The 18,934-nt window shown below is 43.8% G+C and overlaps 1 long non-coding RNA gene across 1 annotated transcript; it reads right to left on the bottom strand.

Moving 5' to 3' along the window:
• Positions 1-15,436: 15,436 nt before the first annotated feature.
• Positions 15,437-18,934, bottom strand: LOC308582381. The gene is made up of 2 exons (XR_014005644.1): positions 18,831-18,934; positions 15,437-15,585 (listed from the first exon to the last, which is right to left on the bottom strand). It is a non-coding gene; the product is annotated as an uncharacterized lncRNA (long non-coding RNA).

The following is an 18,934-nucleotide window of genomic DNA, read 5'->3' as shown; positions in this document are numbered from 1 at the left end:
AGCGGACAACCTCACTAACAATGGCAGTGACATCTAGAGCAATGACCCTTCAGCTGACCTGAATTCGCAGGAAGTATTCACATGTGGGGCAAGGTGCTTTGTAAGGCATCATGATCCCAGGCCACTTGGGGCTCTGTAAATCAAATCCAGTCCCTCAGACCTGGTTCAAAAACAAACTGACAGCCAGTACAAATCAACAGAAAGAATTAGATTCTTTCTCTGCAGCCTGCTCTGGCTGAGAGCTGGACCGCAGTGTGCAGAATAAGTTGGAGTTTCCCATGGATTTTGGGGAGCAACACCAGGACTAAAGTGCCTGCACAGAAAATAGCTGTCTGCTTCAATAGCTAGCAATTACATGGTGCCACTGGAACAATTTGGGCTTTGGAGCCAGAGAGAAAATAACAGTCCCCCTGAGCATGTATGGAGTTTATTTACCATAGGATGATAATATAAGTGTGTTAAACTTAGTGCACTTACTACATGTTTCAGCATTTTAAATTTAATTTAATTATCAATATGTGGTTCCTGACTAAAGGAAAGTCTTGGTAGACACATCAAAGCAACTATTATTTCCTTCCAATTTGTAATAATATTAACAGTTTTAAGTGGGATGCACTGTAGATAAAAGCTGATTTTCTGGGGGTATCTTTCCAGAGTGTGATCACTGCATCCTCCATCAATAGCCACCAATGTGCACAAATGTATACCAGAGTCATATACTTAACAGGCTTCTTTTGTTTGTGGGCATCTGGATGTAGCAATCCTGACAAAGGGCTGCAGCTCGCGAGTCGATCCCATGTAATATGCATTTTATGTTTTGCAGCAATGGAGTGGTTGGGTTTTTTTAAAATTGTTAAGTCAATGCGAAATGCTTAATTCCGCATTTATTTTCCTTGCGAAAAGGAAATGGCTTTGTAGCTAAAAGCCACCAAGTAATGAGATATGGCCTATGTGAGACCAGGTCGCAGGTTCAAATCCTGATGACATCAGTGAGGACAAATGCTAAAAGTTCACAGAAACTGATTTATGAACTAATGCAATCAGGATGGTTACCATGGAAACAGACTGGTGGGACAACTAAGGGATTCCTTTCCCACTGCTAGATTTTTATGCTAATTCTTGGAATGAACAATCAGATCTTTTAATCAACATTTTACTACATATTTACCCCAAAACTAGATGAATTGAGAAGTATGTACTAACGATGTATTTTTTAAAATCAGTATATCAAGAAAACACCGTCCTTTCTCTCAACTGAGTAAAAATAAGCCAGAAGTAATGCACAAAGCTGCTGGAAACTTCAGTTGCCTGCAGCAGCCCTGCTCCATTCTTCCAGCCCTCTGCTTTTGCTCTTCCATTACATTGTATGGCACACAATGCCATACCTGGACTCACAACTACGAGCCGCAGAATGGGTGACCTAAGTGTGCTCCCAGCCATTCTCTAGCAGCCAGGCTTTGCAGCAGCAATATCAAAGGGTACTTGTTAACTTCCTTCTTAGGCCCTCAGATGTGAAACGTAAAGTTCCAGGGTAAAACTCAAGCCGCTGTGGAAATACCTGTGATTTACAAACTTCACAGCAAAATGTGGATGGGGTAACATCCAGCCTCTGGTAGCCTTCTGCTTATCAAAATAAATGATGTCCTAATTTTATAAGGAACAAAACTTATCTTTATAAGGAATGGAACTTTTATGCTGTGCAATGTTAGAATGCTAAAACCCAGTTCCATCTTAACTGCAGAGTTCTGCCGCAAATGCACCACAAGATAGCCTTCCGAATGGGGGCTTAATATCGCCAACGGCTCCAGAGACTACGAACATTCTTTGGATAGTCTCACTGTATCCTTTTTCTCAATTTGATCCCTTTTTTCTCTTATGCCAAAGTACTCTGATTTCCTTTGAAGTAAGCCTTTTGGAAATCAGTTCTGAGTGAATCTTTATCATCATCATCTTGTTTCTCTCTCGCTTTTGCTTAAAGAGGAGCCCTTGGTGTAAGTGTGCTTAGAATCACAGTCAAATTCCCACCGAAGTAAAGATACAAATGGGCTTAAATTCTCGTAATTTACCACGCTGTGGTTCAGGTTGTCCACCTCTTATGAAATATTTATTGCTGACTGTAGTTAGCCCTGACATTGAAATTGCAGCCAAACTGATGTGAAAAAAATAAGATCTTATATAGACAGCTTGGCGGTTGTTTGTACAAAAGACAGTCTTTTCAGGAATGCATGTAGGGAAGCTGTGGGAGCAAAAGTGGAGGATGAGAAAAAGCAAAACTATGCAGTGTTTGAGCTGTAGGTCATGAAGAGAGGAACTTAGGTGGGGCTCAGGAAGAATGCATTCTGAGGAGGCTCCGAATTCTCAGCTCTTTCATTCTCAAATTGGATGAAGTTGTCACCCTTTGAGGCTTTAGATACAAGAATGCAGCGCTTGGCCCCAGCTGGTGCAATCGCAGTACAAGGACATAAATTAAGACCTACTGTCTGGAGCCAGATGCTTTTGTTTAATTATTGGTGACATCTTTTTCTCAGCTAGTGTTTAAATCACATTGATGTGAAGATTAGCAGGAATATATACAAAATTGTTTTACCACTTCCAGATGAAATTGTCTACTCCCTCTCTGTCTGCAGCAGCCAGTCCAGGCCTCAAATCTGTTTTACAACAGCACTCAAATGCTGTAGGCAGCAGAAACACAAAAAAATGTAGAATAATAGAAATGGTGTTTTTCAGGCCATCAAGTCCAATTGCCTGATCAATGCTGCATCCAAAAGACAGGACACAAGTATTACAGCATCCCAGGCAAATGGCTATGCAGCCTCACTGTGAATGGTTTGGAACCTAGTTATTTAAAAGGCAGCCTCCAGTTCTATGAAGCTGCTTGGAGCTTAGCATCTGCTCCAGGTACCTGCTCTCTGGCCTGTCCAGGGACAGGGCCCTTTCTGTGGTGGGCCCTCTTCCCCACTAAAAACCCCACCTGGCTGCTTCATCTGTTGTCCTTAAAGTGGTCCCAGTCTAAGCAGTCCCTGAAGACTTCTTAATGCTGCAAAGCGTTTTATTGATCTTAGTTCTGACTCTGTATGCGTGTTTTAATTTGTTCTGGGGTTTTTATTATTGTTCCATTGTTTTGTTTTAAACATTTTTGTTAAAATGCAAGGGCAGACCCTCCAAGAGTCCCTGTTTTCCAAGGATAGTCCTGAATTTACAGAAGCCGTTCCAGTTTCTGATGTGTTCCCGGAATGTCCCACTTTACCTTAAGACATCCCTATTTTCATCAGAGAAATGTTGGAAGGTATGATATGATGTCCCTATTTTTATTGGATAAATATTGGAGAGTATGGAGTTATGTTGTGGCATCTGAATATAGACTGCATTTTTAATCAAGGCATATATTGGCTTATATCTTGATCAGGTTCCTAAATTAAATGGGCTTAGATTTTCAAAAGTTTCATGCCAGGCAGGCCAGCTGTTTTTAGAGAACCTTGACAGTGTTTTCCTCCTAGACAAGGAGACGCCATCCGAGCTATCCTGATATATTAGTTGTCAGACATTTGTTTGGAAACCTTCAAATGAAGGAGATCTTTCAATGTTGATGTGAAACTCAAGATCCTTGACATATGTTTAAGATAAAAATTTAAGATTAACCATTTGTTTTAGAAGGCAATAGGGCAAGGAAGGCAAGAGGTGAGCTGGTAATTAAGATTCCTTGTTGAGACACATGTAAGATATATTACTACTTATTTGTCATTTATAGATGTAACAATATATAGCTCTTTGTGTTCCATATAAGGACAGGAGGATATGAGTGTATCTTAAAATTGGTTATAGCAATCAGCCAATAGGAAATTCAAGCAGGCTGATTGAACAGAGGCAGCCACAGGAGGAGCAAAGGGGGGTGGATTAAGGAAATATAAGGGCTGGCCATAATGGCAGGAGGCCAGGCCAGAGCTTGGTAACCATATACCACTGTGCCTCTCATTTATTTGTCTGACAAATAAATTATTATTTTAATTTCTCTGTTGCTGCGTTGAATATTTCATTCCAGCTAAGCGTTAACCACAAGCAGGGTGCTACATTTTATGGTGCCGTGACTCGGATCAGTGGTCTGCTGGAACGCAGCTCCTTCGCCTCACTGGGCGGGGTACAAGAGAGAAGACAACTGATTGCCTACCCAAGCGGCACTGGGAAAAATTTTTCCAGGGGAACGCAGCAGTCTCGTCTGTCTGATACCCTGCCCACCGACGGCGACGGACCGGGGGGGAACAGAGAAATAAACAGGGAACCAGCTAAGGGTGAGTGCACTAAGGGGTTTTGGCCCTCCAATTAATTGGGAGGAAGAGAAGTCCTGATCAAACTTCTGCGTCTCAGTAAAGGGGAACTGAGTACGCTAGGTGGCTGGGTACATCAGATGGTGATCTGGTGTAGGGAAAAGGGAAGATTGGGAGGTAGAGTATGGTTGAAGTATCTGGCGCATTGCATGTGTGAGAAAGTACAATGTGTAGCTGACCTAAGTGTGGAGTGAGTACTACTTCGTTTCCCAGTAAGGTGTGTGTGTGAGTGACTGAGTGGATACTTCACAGGGCCATACAATGGGAGTTGGGGGTTCAAAGGGGGGAAATACACCTTTTTAATGTATGTTAAATAATTTTAAGAAAGCCTTCTCAGGGGCGTATGGAGTCAAAATGACGCCAGAGCGCCTGAGAACGTTATGTGAATTAGAGTGGCCGAAGCAAAATACTGAATGGCCATCTCGAGGAACCTTTGATATAAATTTAGTAAGCAAACTTTGGTCTAACATCGCCAAAGAGACTGGAGGGTGCCCAGAACAATTTTCACATATAGATTCTTGGCTGAGCACATTAAATAAAAATCCTCCATGGATAAGGGAATGCAAAGTCCAACGATGCAAATTATTGGCTGTAAAAGCCAAAGCTAGGAAAGGAATCTTGCCAAATAAATCCAAACACTCCACCAGTTGTAACCCCAAGGCAAGAAAGTGGAATGAATAATGGGGGTGGAGTCACAGAACTTGATTCCTTGATAGATTATGAAAAATATCTTCAGGAGGCATTGGAGTTCTATAATGAAGCCCAAGCAGAAGTGGTTATTCCACCTGTGAGTCCCAGTAGAACTCCATCTACAGTCTCCTTTAGTGGAACAACTAATTGCCCACCCCAAATCCCTGTACATCCAAGTCCTAGAGAATTATTACAGAAGTTACAGGGAGACCTTAATCGGTCAGCAAGCAATACAGCCAGGCGTATAAAGCTGCTAAAAGAACGCCTTGGGACAGATACCATCCCCTATGATTTGAGGCCCCTAGAGCAAAGCGAAGAGAAAGATCACGTAGTAGCCCCTCTCAGAAGAGTATTTGATGCACTTGAGGAGCCTGTGCTGGTTAACGGGCAACTCGGACCACGGCCACCTCGAACTTCGACCCTGTAATATATTCCATTCACGACTACAGGTCTGATGAATTGGAAAACACCCCATATTTCGCAGAAAAACCTCAGGCTATGATGGACTTGGTGACTTCAATAGTAAATACTCATAGTCCTACTTGGACAGATTGTCGCCAGCTCCTGAATACTCTCTTCACCACTGAGGAAAGGAGAGACATAATTGAAAAGGCACAGATATATTTGCGTGAGCAGGCCAGAGTGGGAAATATTTATAATATTGATCGTCATCTCCAGGACAACTTTCCCTTGGAAGATCCTAATTGGGATCCAAACAATGCAATTCACCTGGCCAGGCTTACTACCTACCGCCAGACGCTTGTGCAAGGTATCTGCAGGGCATGCCAGAAGCCCACTAATATGTCTAAAGTCTCAGGAGGGTAGACGTGTTACCCATAACACTGTTTCGTGTTCGGTGCACACCCACAAAAAGACTTAAGTTGTCACCTTTTGAGCTCCTGTATGGGAGGCCGCCCTCCTTTGTTCAGGATATTCCAACTGACCTCCAACAAATAGGAGACCATGCGACACAGGGACAAGTGCAATCTCTCTCCCGTGTTTTTGTCTCTCTCCCGTGTTTGTTTGTTTTTTTTTTTATCTTAACAGGTGGGCCCTCGAGCGCACGCCGTGCAGCATTGCCGTGCCGATTCATCAGCTTCAGGCTGGCATAGCATATGGGTGAAAGAGTGGAAACGTGATCCACTTGCACCTAAGTGGCGTGGACCTTACACCGTCTTGCTCTCTACTCCAACAGCGGTGAAGGTAGCTGAGGTGACCCCCTGGATTCATCACTCCCGTTTGAAGAAGTCCGAAGGCAGTTGGACGTGCAAAGGTGACCCCTCTAATCCTCTTAAACTGACTCTCTCCAAAAACCCCTTTATCTAGCCCTACGGGGAACGGGCTAGGTCACGGGCAACATTAGACGACCGGCCTGCTGCAGCCACCACCTGGAAGCTGGCTGACCTGCGCACGCCTGAAGCTTGAGGAGCGTCTGAACCAGCGACTGTGAAAGGGAAGATTCTCTTATACAATTGATTGACTGCCCCCTTGTGGAACAATTATCAGGGATATTACACATTGGGGATCCTTGGGATATATGTTTTGGTCTTGGTGGTTCCCCGTTTCTGTCACTGGGGGAATTATATTGGGACTAATATTTATATGCTATCACAATAAGGTAATCTTTTGTGGAAGGAATGCATATGCTAGACATCAACATGATTTTATTATTAATCCTGATCCCTTGGGAAGGGGAAGGGTCCTTGAATCTGACCAAATTTGCTAAATATGGATTCCGCTATGACCACAGTATGTGGGTAGGTTTAGCTGAAATGGTAAGCCAATGTTGCAAATAGGACTAATTGCCTTGTTTGCTCTCTTGGGCCAGATGATTCAGAGGGAGGTATGCCCTTATTACCGATACCATTAAATGCCATTGGTATGGTAAGCGAAATGCCACACCAAACAGAAGTACAGAATTTCCCCGGATGGAACTCAACTAAACATTACGAGTTATACCTGTACAAGGGGAATTCTGTGTACATAAATCATCAGATGCAGCTGATTCTACCATGATAGGCTCTTCTCATTGCCACTATACTTGGGATTATATTAAGAATAGTCATACCTGGGCAAACGGTATTACCTATCGAACTCGGAATACCTTGCCCTGTGCAACCCCTTTTATTCATGCATGGAAAGTGGTATGGAACATAACTGTGACAGAGAAAGGCAATCTAACATACTGCACTGTGAACTCTCTACCTCTTTTGATATTTCGCCTTATGCACTCCACATACCAAAACCCTCAGACCCGATGGTTGTGGTGGATATGTGGAGAATGGGCATACAAGAAACTCCCTTCCAAATGGAGTGGGACTTGTTTCCTGGGATGGGTATTACCACCAATGTGGATTATGCCCACTAGTTCAGCTAAGCGAACACGAAGAAACGCTGATATTTCTCATATAGCAGGAGGAAGTACCCAAAGTTGGAGCGGTACTGATGATTGGCCACCAGAGCGCATTATAGCCTATTATGATCCTGCCTCCTGGAATCCTGGTGAGCTTATACAAGGGGCACGGGATCCTATTTATAATCTAAACAGAATAATTTGATTGCAAGCAGTAGTGGAACTTGTAACCAATGTAACGGCCCAGAGTTTGAGACTTATTGCACAACAGTTGGATGAAAGTAGAGCCGCATTTTGCAGCTGAAAATGGGAATGGATTATGTACTTGCCAAGCAGGGAGGCCTATGTGGAGTCATGAACTTGACAGGGAATGCCTGTTGCTTTAACATTTCTGATAATGGTGAGGCAATCCGTGTGTTGGCCACAAAGATGGAGAATATAGCACATGTCCCAGTACAAACATGGGAAGGATGGGATATGGGATGGTTACCTAATGTCACAGGACTCAAAGGGATACTATTGTCTTGCTTGTTTTTCTTGACAGTAGTGGTAATGGTTTTATGTATGATGCCATGTATCATTTCATGTTTTAGAAGTACAATTAGCAAGATGATTTCGAATGAAACTCTACCTCATATCATGGCCCTATACAGAGCTTTAACTCAGGAATATAATGCAGATCAAGCTATCAAGGACACTTGGTACCAAGGTCCTTGAGCTTGAAAGGGGGGAATGTGGCATCTGAATATAGACTGCATTTTTAATCAAGGCATATATTGGCTTATATCTTGATCAGGTTCCTAAATTAAATGGGCTTAGATTTTCAAAAGTTTCATGCCAGGCAGGCCAGCTGTTTTTAGAGAACCTTGACAGTGTTTTCCTCCTAGACAAGGAGACGCCATCCGAGCTATCCTGATATATTAGTTGTCAGACATTTGTTTGGAAACCTTCAAATGAAGGAGATCTTTCAATGTTGATGTGAAACTCAAGATCCTTGACATATGTTTAAGATAAAAATTTAAGATTAACCATTTGTTTTAGAAGGCAATAGGGCAAGGAAGGCAAGAGGTGAGCTGGTAATTAAGATTCCTTGTTGAGACACATGTAAGATATATTACTACTTATTTGTCATTTATAGATGTAACAATATATAGCTCTTTGTGTTCCATATAAGGACAGGAGGATATGAGTGTATCTTAAAATTGGTTATAGCAATCAGCCAATAGGAAATTCAAGCAGGCTGATTGAACAGAGGCAGCCACAGGAGGAGCAAAGGGGGGTGGATTAAGGAAATATAAGGGCTGGCCATAATGGCAGGAGGCCAGGCCAGAGCTTGGTAACCATATACCACTGTGCCTCTCATTTATTTGTCTGACAAATAAATTATTATTTTAATTTCTCTGTTGCTGCGTTGAATATTTCATTCCAGCTAAGCGTTAACCACAAGCAGGGTGCTACAATGTGACCACCAAGCCAAGGAGATAAGTAACTATACAACATTTAGAAGACATCTGAAGACAGCCCTGCATAGGGAAGTTTTTAAAATTTTTAATGTTTTATTATACTTTTTTAACATGTTAGAAGGTGCCCAGAGTGGCTGGGGCAACCAAGTCAGATGGGCAGGGTATAAATAATATTATTATTATTATTATTATTATGGAATAGAGCATCCCTATTTTCAATTGAGCAATGTTGGAGGGTAAGGGCAACATTAAGAAAATGTGCTAGCATATTTAGAGAGAGAAAGGTGGAAAAATACTTTTGTTAATATTTCTCAGTCTGCTATGTTTTAGACTGGCGTGGCCTTAGACTAAATGTCTGTGTAGATTTTACTGCATGGATTTTATTTGGTGCAATAAATTACATTGTTTATATGAATGATCCACAGAGGGTGAGTTAATGGATTCACTTTGCTTGTGATAATGTCCGTAGCTTCTGGGAGGCTTTTGCTTAGAAGAGGCAAGCATTTGGAAGTAATATTTGTCACTTTAAGCCAGGTTTGGCTGCCTTCATCCTCCATGGAAGTCCTTCTAATTCTGCCATTCTATGATTCTATGAGGACGCAGGTGGCGCTGTGGGTTAAACTACAGAGCCTAGGACTTGCCGATCAGAAGGTCGGCAGTTCGAATCCCCGCAACGGGGTGAGCTCCCGTTGCTCGGTCCCTGCTCCTGCCAACCTAGCAGTTCGAAAGCACGTCAAAGTGCAAGTAGATAAATAGGTAACGCTCCGGCGGGAAGGGAAACGGCGTTTCCGTGTGCTGCTCTGGTTCACCAGAAGCGGCTTAGTCATGCTGGCCACATGACCTGGAAGCTGTACGCCGGCTCCCTCAGCCAGTAAAGCGAGATGAGCGCCGCAACCCCAGAGTCGGTCATGACTGGACCTAAGAGTCAGGGGTCTCTTTACCCTTTACCTTTATGATTCTATGAACACTGTCTTTTCCGCTCATCCACAAGGTCTCTTAGCAGGTGGTTCCAGCTTCCAAATGCTGCCTGCCCTAACAATGAAAGGCCCCATCAAGAGCCCTGCCATGAAGCAGGAGGACCCACAATAGTGGACTTAGGTTTGGAGGCAGGCTCATATCAGGGCGGAGGGATGATTCTTGAGATACTTCCTCAAGCCATTCAGGACAGCGCATTGAATTGTGCCCCGAAGCAAATGAAGATGAGAAAGAACCGGTTTAATGTGATCTGATCTATCAACTCCCATCAGACAGTCTTCAATGCAGTCCTACACAGAGGACTTTACAATAATCTAATCCAGAAGAGACCACAGGATGTATGATCAAGACCAGGTCTGGTGTCTCTAAGAAAAAGGATCAGGTGTACAAAGCAAAGTTGGTAATTCTGGCCACTCCTATCCATTACCCCACTGCTGCCTGGGCAGCCTGAGGTGGGACTAAATCCAGGAGTAACCCCAAACTGCAGGCCTGCTGGCTACTTAGCTCTTGAGCTGAATGTTGGAAGAATAAGCCCTGGTTCTGGCATAACACTTCATAGAATCATAGAATCTTAGAGCTGGAAGGAACCCAAGGGTCATCCAGTCCAAACCCCCAGCAATGCAGAAATCTCAGTTAAAGCATCCCTGACAGATGACCTCCGCTTTAAAACCTCCAAGGAAGGAGAGTCCACCAACTCCTGAGGGAGACCTTTCCACTGTCCAACACCTCTTACTGTCAGAAAGTTCTTCCAGCATAGAGGCACAGAAAAACTGTAGCAAGTAGCTTCTCACACAATCTGGTTAATTTTAGTTATGCCAACACATCACTCCAATGATGACGGTGATCCCGTCCTGCCCGCTTTGCTTCCATGATGCCTCATCACTCCTGGTCTCCACGTCATCCTTCTTCTGCTCTGCGCTGCTTTTCAGCTGACTGCAGTGCTGCACTCGGGAGCAATCAGCCTTTATTTCCAGGTGGTGGACCAGAGTGAAGACTTCTCCACTCCAGCCCGCCATCCAGGCCCCACCCCTCAGCTTGCCCCTGATAGGGCAATTTTGAACTTCAGGATGGCAGTCAGCTGGGGAGGAGTTCCAACGGCCACTCATCATGGCAAAGTCCTTCCCCCCCTGGGTGGGTGAGGGGCTGCCACTCAGGGCCACAACCACTGCCCACCTCCGGACCAGACAAGCAGCCATTCTGTGTGTGTGTGTGTGTGTGTGTGTGTGAGAGAGAGAGAGAGAGAGAGAGAGAGAGAGAGATGGTATAGTTGACAAATAGATAGTAAAATATAATGTAAATTTAAGAAATAAACAACACAGCCAATAACTTCCTGAATTACATTTAATTCACAGAGATTTGTCCACTTTCCTGCGTTACTTGGAGCTGTTTTCTGTGACAGCACATTCCTGTGGTGTGCCTGTTATCTAACCGTGGAGTACTGGAATTGGGATTGTATTGACTGAGAAAGTTGGCCATTGTAGCAGTGGTCAAAAACATGTCCTTCTTGTCTTCTTGAACTGCGTGATAATAGAACAGTCCGTATGTGATAATATGTATGCTAGTCAAATAGTCCTGCCTTGCAGGAAGGTGGACTAGATGATGATGATGTTTAATTAAATTTATATACTGCCCTATATCTACAGGTTTCAGGGCAGTTCACAGATGGCCCTTGAGGTTCCTTCCAACTCTACAACTCTGATTCTATTTTTTGTTTTCCAGTGTTGCTAAATTTGCCTTTAAAAAACTGGATAAAAGAGAATAAAAAGTAAGGACAAGAACAGATATTTTCTCTTCATTTTTTTAAAAAAAAAACCTATAGAACTATTTTGAATCATATGGAGTAGAGCATATGGATCCTCTAATCTAGTCCGTATCCCAAAGCAGGAAATCTTAGGCTGAAAGCTTCCTTGAGAGATGCCTCTCCAGCCCCGCAGGCTGCTAAATGGAGGCCTTTCTACACCTTCCCGTTCAGCTTTACCCACCAACAGGCTGCTTTTGTAGCAAGGAATATTTTCTCATTATTTGAGCTTAATATCACTTTCCACTATTGAAAACTGCTACTACTCCCACATCCCTATTAAGGGCAAGAAAATGAAAGATGATTCTGCCGCAGCCTGGTATCCTGTCATCTTGTTCCCAGCTTCAGATTGCTTTGCACACACCCCCCCCCCCCCAGTCCCACAAGTCCCTTCCTAGATCCTTTGGCCTTTTCACATATTGATTTGTCTTCTGGGCACCCCGTCGTTACTCAAGTATTACACAACAAATTCCCAGTTTATAGGAGACTATTCTTATTCCTTGAACCTTTAATTGGATTCCTACTCATTCCATCACATGCCTTGCATTTGTATTGGTGATTAGTAAATTGCTCTTTCAGTCTTCTATAGTCCTAGCTACAAATAGCTCAATACAAAGAACTCCAGTGTAATACATCTTTGCTTAAATCCTCCTAAAGAAGGTGCCAGGTGACTGTATATCCAGGACCCCTGAATAACGGATCCCTGAATGCTAGTGAATTATCTGAAATGTACATCACTCTCTAATCGGCAGTTTCTTGGTTTGTGGGCAGCCCTCCATCACTTCTAACCAAGTTATCCCTTGATGGAACATTAGCCTTTTAACACTGAAACATTACAAGTGCGAAAGGAGCTCCCTTTTGTATTGCTTCATATTAATCACTCCCACTGCTGTATTCCAGTTGTGGAATGAGTCATGCAGCCAATAACCATAACCCAAATGTTTCCACTAAAGTCCCAAGGCCTTCTTTTGCATCATTTGTATAAATAACTAAATGCCCCCACAAGTGCACGCGCACGCACACACACGCCTGTTTTAAATTTTCACTTTCCAAGAGAAGCTGCCAAGAAAGGAATCCACTGCACCAAGCAGCCTTGCACCTCGAGGGAAGGTTAACTGCTTGTGCAATTTGGCATTAAAACCCAAGGATGCTTTGAGGTTAAACACACACCAACTAGAATTTCAGTGCACTTAAGAAACTAACTCCTTTGTCCTGTAGTTTTCTGTACAGAATTCCAGCTGTGTTCACAGACCAGGGCATTTGCAAGTTTTAGGGTGAGTTAGTAAGTTCCTGGAAGGCAGGTCGGCATAGGAGTTTCTCCCAGTACAGTGCTTTAGCGTTAAACAAGAAGTCCAGGAAAACTGCCAATTAATGTACAGTGTGGCATGGGAGAATTTTGTGTCAGTCTTGGTAGACAGTGCCACGTCTGATGCCTCTGCTATTGTTCCTGTGCAGGCAGGAGGCAGGAGACCTCAGCACAAACTGAGGCACAAGGAGACATGGCAGCAGGACGCAGGCCTGCCAAGTTCTAAGAAGAAGTAGGTCTGGGGGCAATTTAAAGTTCAGTATGGTTGGATGTGGAAGAGGGAATCTGAATGCTCCCTAGCTCATACTTTTTCATTCCATCTTGATTTTTCTAACATTTTATCTCTCTCTTGGCGGAGCTAATGTGAAGTCTCATTGGGGGTGAAGTAACTTTAAAAAACAGGTTCGGGGCCAAAACATGGGCCCTGCCAGCCCTTTAAATCTCTCACTATGGCAGATCCAATTTAATACACATTTATTCTGGCCCAAAGGAACTTGGCGTGTTGAGTGTCTCAGGTGCTGCTGTGAGTGAGCACATTAAATCCTTCTAACTTGAGCCAGCTCAGGGGTGTTTTGCTACCTGAGGCAAAGGACATTATTATGTCTCCTTCAGCCATAGGAGTCAACTCCTGAGGGCCAATGTCCCTTCATGCCCCCCCTAAAATTAGGGGGGATTATCACCACAGCCCCTCTCCAGATCCCAGCAACCACCTCCTGAAGCAGCTGCCTCACATTTTCTCAGGGTAAGCGGGGCAGGCCTCCCAATGGATCCCTTTGTTGAAGGTAGGGGAAGTCTGCTCTGCTCCGTGTGCTGAGCTCCTTTAACACACACACACATACACACACACACACACACACACACACACCGGCATCTGGTGTTTTTATTCTATTTAAATGACAGAGGAGCAATGGCTGTGTCACCTGTTGTGGAAATGTATAAAATACTTGTACCGTGTTCAGGATCAGGACCTTTGGTCTGGGTACCAGAGCAGCTTGGCTTGTCCCTGTGATGCCCTTGAGGCTCCTCAGGGTGTGCTGGAAAAAGGCTATAAGGTGGTGCACACACATAGCCTTGGGTCACCTATTCACAGCACACTTTTGGACATAGCGATTTGCATTTGTACACACCATCATCATACGATCACATCTGAAGTGGCAGCTGCAAGCTGTGTTGTCTGTACACAAAGGGGGCATGTTTTTGTTAGGTTGCGGGTGAACATATCAGACGACACAGCGATTCTTCAACAGCTCTTGTTTATTCACAGGCCAGAACAGAACTGAACTGAAGGGTTCAGCCGGCCTGCTTATATAGAGCTCCACTACAATGCAACTGTAACAACTTTCTGTAACTATCCAATCACCGAATGTCACTTTCAATCCCTTATTTGCATATGTGGACCTGAGTGAAAACTATCTACAGTCTCCCCCTGCTGGCCCAGGGGAGAACTTCTGTACATAACAGTTTTCAAATGAGTGCACAACACTGTTCTCTGTTTTTGTCCCTTCAATTAGTGCTTCCACCATCCTTTTAAAGAGAGAGGGGTTGGCAAATTACTGTACAGCTTCCTGTGTGCCTGTTTCATTCATAGACAAGTTATCAACATGGTGTTGTGGAGTGTCACAGCCCTGCCCCAAAAGGAGGCACCCTCAGAAAACGCTCTCTGTGTACACACATAGGGAGCAAGCTCTTGAGAAGTGCATTCTGGACACAAAATGGATTACTTTACAATCGCATCTTACTCCGGGGTTTGGTTCCAATGGTTCTGCGTATACACAAAAATCATGTACAGTGGTACCTTGGGTTACATGCGCTTCAGGTTACATACGCTTCAGGTTACAGACTCGGCTAACCCAGAAATAGTGCTTCAGGTTAAGAACTTTGTTTCAGGATGAGAACAGAAATCGGGCTCCGGCGGCAGCAGGTGGTGCTTCAGGTTAAGAACAGTTTCAGGTTAAGAACGGCCCTCCGGAACGAATTAAGTACTTAACCCGAGGTACCACTGTATACCCAAAGCCTTGGAGTTGCTCGGCAGCTAGTGGGTGATAGTGAGGGGGAGAGAGACAGAATCCCCAGTGTTCCCAGAGCCTACAAGTTGAGCAGGTTTTGCTCAGCAAACAAGGTGGGGATATTAAAAGATCTTTTTGCACCAGGTAAGCCAAGTGGACCCAGCACAAAAAGAGCTTTCAAGCTGTCTGCTTGGATTTAACTTGCACAATTTCAACCAGTCTGCTTTCAATCATGTATGGTTGAAATTGCACAAATTAAATGTGTGCAAGACGAGATTGTACTGTATAACAGCAGAATGTGCATTATTGAATTGACAAATAGGGTGGGCCAGGGATGACACGAGGATGACATGCACCCAGCACCCCCAAAAAGTGCCTGCATCCAGCACTGAAGGCTCATTATTGTGCAGTATGTACGCACCCCATGAGAGCTATAAATCATGCTGGCCTCAATACAGTTCAGCATGAGGTCCTTAAGGAGCAGTCTCAATCACTGCCCTTTCCTGCAGTATAAAAACTAAACTTTTTATACTAAACTTTATTTCAAAAATTACATTTTTCATAAATGCATACACTTGAATTAGTTCTTTTGTCTTATTATTTCCACACGCAACCTTCAAAATGTCTGGCTTGTGGGTTTCCTTTTGGCTCCGCTGAAAGGCTTAGGAAGGGCTGCACGTTAAGTGAAAACAGAATGTTTTTTTTCATTAGTCTTATGGCTGAGGAGGCAGTAACACTTCAACACACAGCAGCAGTTTGAAAAGTATGGAGCCAACAATCACCACAGTGTATTTGATAAACTGGGGCAGCCGCAGTTCGCAGGAAGTGCCAGGGTGGCTAAATGTGTGAACAAATTACGGATGTATACGTTCTCATAGAATCAAACTGCATATATTACAGGCCAGTCATTTTTCCTCTTGAAGAGGGGCTACAACAATCTTCCATTGTGAAAGCCAGACTTCCAAGGACTCAGTATAAGTGATTAATTTCTAAAATGTGGCACAAACCTATCTGGAAGGTATTCCTTTGGACTTTGAATCGCATGTCCCCAATTTGGGATTAGTGAGACAAATGAACTGTGTGCATGTTCAAAATACCCTCTTGGTCATTTTTGCTTCACAGATTGTGAAGAAGAACGCCAATAGATTCTGTTGTGAGCCCTGGTTCAAAGTACAGTAAGGTCTGGATCCCTGTCAGGTATGACACATACAATATCCTGTTCATTCCACAGTTGAGGAAGTCTGTGATGAGCCTATTGGCAGCAGGGGGAGCAGAGGAAAAGAAAGAAAGAAAGAACTAGATGGGAAGATTAGATAGAATTCACATGCTTCTTTAATTGAAGTTATCTGAAGTGTTGCTGAACACACAATTTGTTTTCAACTTCCCTTTTCAGGAGTCTACAAGTCACACAATACATACCCTCCAACATTTCTCCAATCAAAATAGGGAGAAATACTATTCCTTAATAATAATATTACTATTTATACCCCACCCATCCGACTGGGTTGCCCCAGCCACCCTGGGCGGCTTCCAACATACGTATTTAACAACATAACAAAACGTTAAACTTTAAAAAACTTCCCATTACAGGGCTGCCTTCACATGTCTTCTAACGGTTGTAGAGTGACATATGAACCGTGTTCAGAAAGTGGTGGTGGGGGATGAGTGTTCAGACCCCTGGGCTCTCACTTGTGGGGTGCCTCAGGGTTCTGTCCTCTCCCCCATGCTTTTCAACACCTACATGCAGCCGCTGGGAGAGATCATCAGGGGATTTGGGCTGGGTGTTCATCAGTATGCGGATGATACCCAGCTCTACCTCTCTTTCAAATCAGAACCAGTGAAGGCAGTGAAGGTCCTGTGTGAGTGCCTGGAGGCGGTTGGAGGTTGGATGGCGGCTAACAGATTGAGGTTGAATCCTGACAAGACAGAAGTACTGTTTTGGGGGGACAGAAGGCGGGCAGGTGTGGAGGATTCCCTGGTCCTGAATGGGGTAACTGTGCCCCTGAAGGACCAGGTGCGCAGCCTGGGAGTCATTTTGGACTCAGAGCTGTCCATGGAGGTGCAGGTCAAATCTGTGTCCAGGGCAGCTGTTTACCAGCTCCATCTGGTACGTAGGCTGAGACCCCACCTGCCTGCAGACTGTCTCGCCAGAGTGGTGCATGCTCTAGTTATCTCCTGCTTGGACTACTGCAATGCGCTCTACGTGGGGCTACCTTTGAAGGTGACCCGGAAACTACAACTAATCCAGAATGCAGCAGCCAGACTGGTGACTGGGAGCGGCCGCCGAGACCATATAACACCGGTCTTGAAAGACCTACATTGGCTCCCAGTACGTTTCCGAGCACAATTCAAAGTGTTGGTGCTGACCTTTAAAGCCCTAAACGGCCTCGGTCCAGTATACCTGAAGGAGCGTCTCCACCTCCATCGTTCTACCCGGACACTGAGGTCCAGCACCGAGGGCCTTCTGGCGGTTCCCTCACTGCGAGAAGCCAAGTTTCAGGGAACCAGGCAGAGGGCCTTCTCGGTAGTGGCGCCCTCCCTGTGGAACGCCCTCCCACCAGATGTCAAAGAGAACAACAACTACCAGACTTTTAGAAGACATCTGAAGGCAGCCCTGTTTAGGGAAGCTTTTAATGTTTGATGTATCACAGTATTTTAATATTCTTTTGGAAGCCACCCAGAGTGGCTGCGGAAACCCAGCCAGATGGGCGGGGTATAAATAATAAATTATTATTATTAATTATTATTATTAATAATAATAATATTAATATTAATATTACATATCTCCTTGGCTCATGGGTCACTGTCAGTTTGTGTTTCTTAGTGCAGAAAGTATTGATCTGATGCGTAGAGATCTTTCCTATTCTCCTTAATTCAAGAGGGTTCTGGAAGTTTCTCTGTGAAAGAACTGAGAATGCTACCTTCTGAGTTAAAGCACTATTAATATACTGTTACATGGTTATAAACATCTTGTTAGCGATTTGCAATGCAATTCTAGTCACCTCAAACATTCACAGTGCTATGCAAATTACAGCTTCGACTTTCATTTATAAATGCAGCCGATTTTTTAAAAAATGTTGTTAGGATTTTTCTCACACTGACACCTTGGATATTGAAACCATTGTTCTGTATAATTATTATGATGGAGGAAATCTCTTTCCTCTCCCAATAAAATATAATGAAAACTGGGCAGGTGCTAGTTTCTCAATGGTTTTACCAAATTATCCACAAGGTTTGGCCTGCAAATTATATTTCTTAGCCTGTGTTTTCTCAATGGCTTATGGAAATAGTGTCCATTTTAAAGGACAGCAGGTGTTAGAACAATGAGTAGCCGCCTCCTTCACATCTGTGCTACAAAAGCTGCATCAGTGTTTACAAGAAACAGGATCATAAAAAACATCCTGCCACTAGAACACACACAGTCACACAGAGAGTTGCTATTCTTCCCCCCTTTTTTCTCACACACTGGAAGGTTTATTTATAGCCTGTCAATAAAAGCATACCTGCTTGGAAAGAGGGGGAAACAATCCTCACTTCCATGGGGAAGTGATGCAGAAGCAAATGAAGGGAAGCCCTTCTCTTGACCAGTCTGTTTTCCATTCTCTTGTCCACTCAAACCAGATTGTTAACCCTTTGGAGATGCTTTGGGATTTTTGGGGAAACAATCCAGTGCAAAGTAGGCACACTTGTGAAATATTAAGCATGCACTTCACTGTCTCCCTTTGAAACCAAAGGAACTTTCAAACTTAATTTTGGCCGACTTATGTTTTACCATATTTGCCAACTTAGCATGTAACAGGCAAAAACAAAAAACCACAGCTAGATTTACAAACCAAAGAGAAGAACGTCCCTTTTCAGCAAAGGGGAAATACAAGTGTACTATTTTGTGAACACCAAAGACCAAATTTAGCACACACCATCTTGGTCACCTGCAGGATGACTTCTGTTGAGACAAAAGAGACAGGAGGAGTACAGCTCTTTAATTCTTGTGGACCTCTCAGTGACTTTTGAGACCACTGAC

The sequence above is a fragment of the Podarcis bocagei genome, assembly GCF_964188305.1.
Source record: "Podarcis bocagei genome assembly, chromosome: 1".
Taxonomy (NCBI): Eukaryota; Metazoa; Chordata; class Lepidosauria; order Squamata; family Lacertidae; genus Podarcis; species Podarcis bocagei.
Note: the sequence above shows the minus strand (reverse complement) of the source record. Positions and strands in the feature narration are given on the sequence as shown.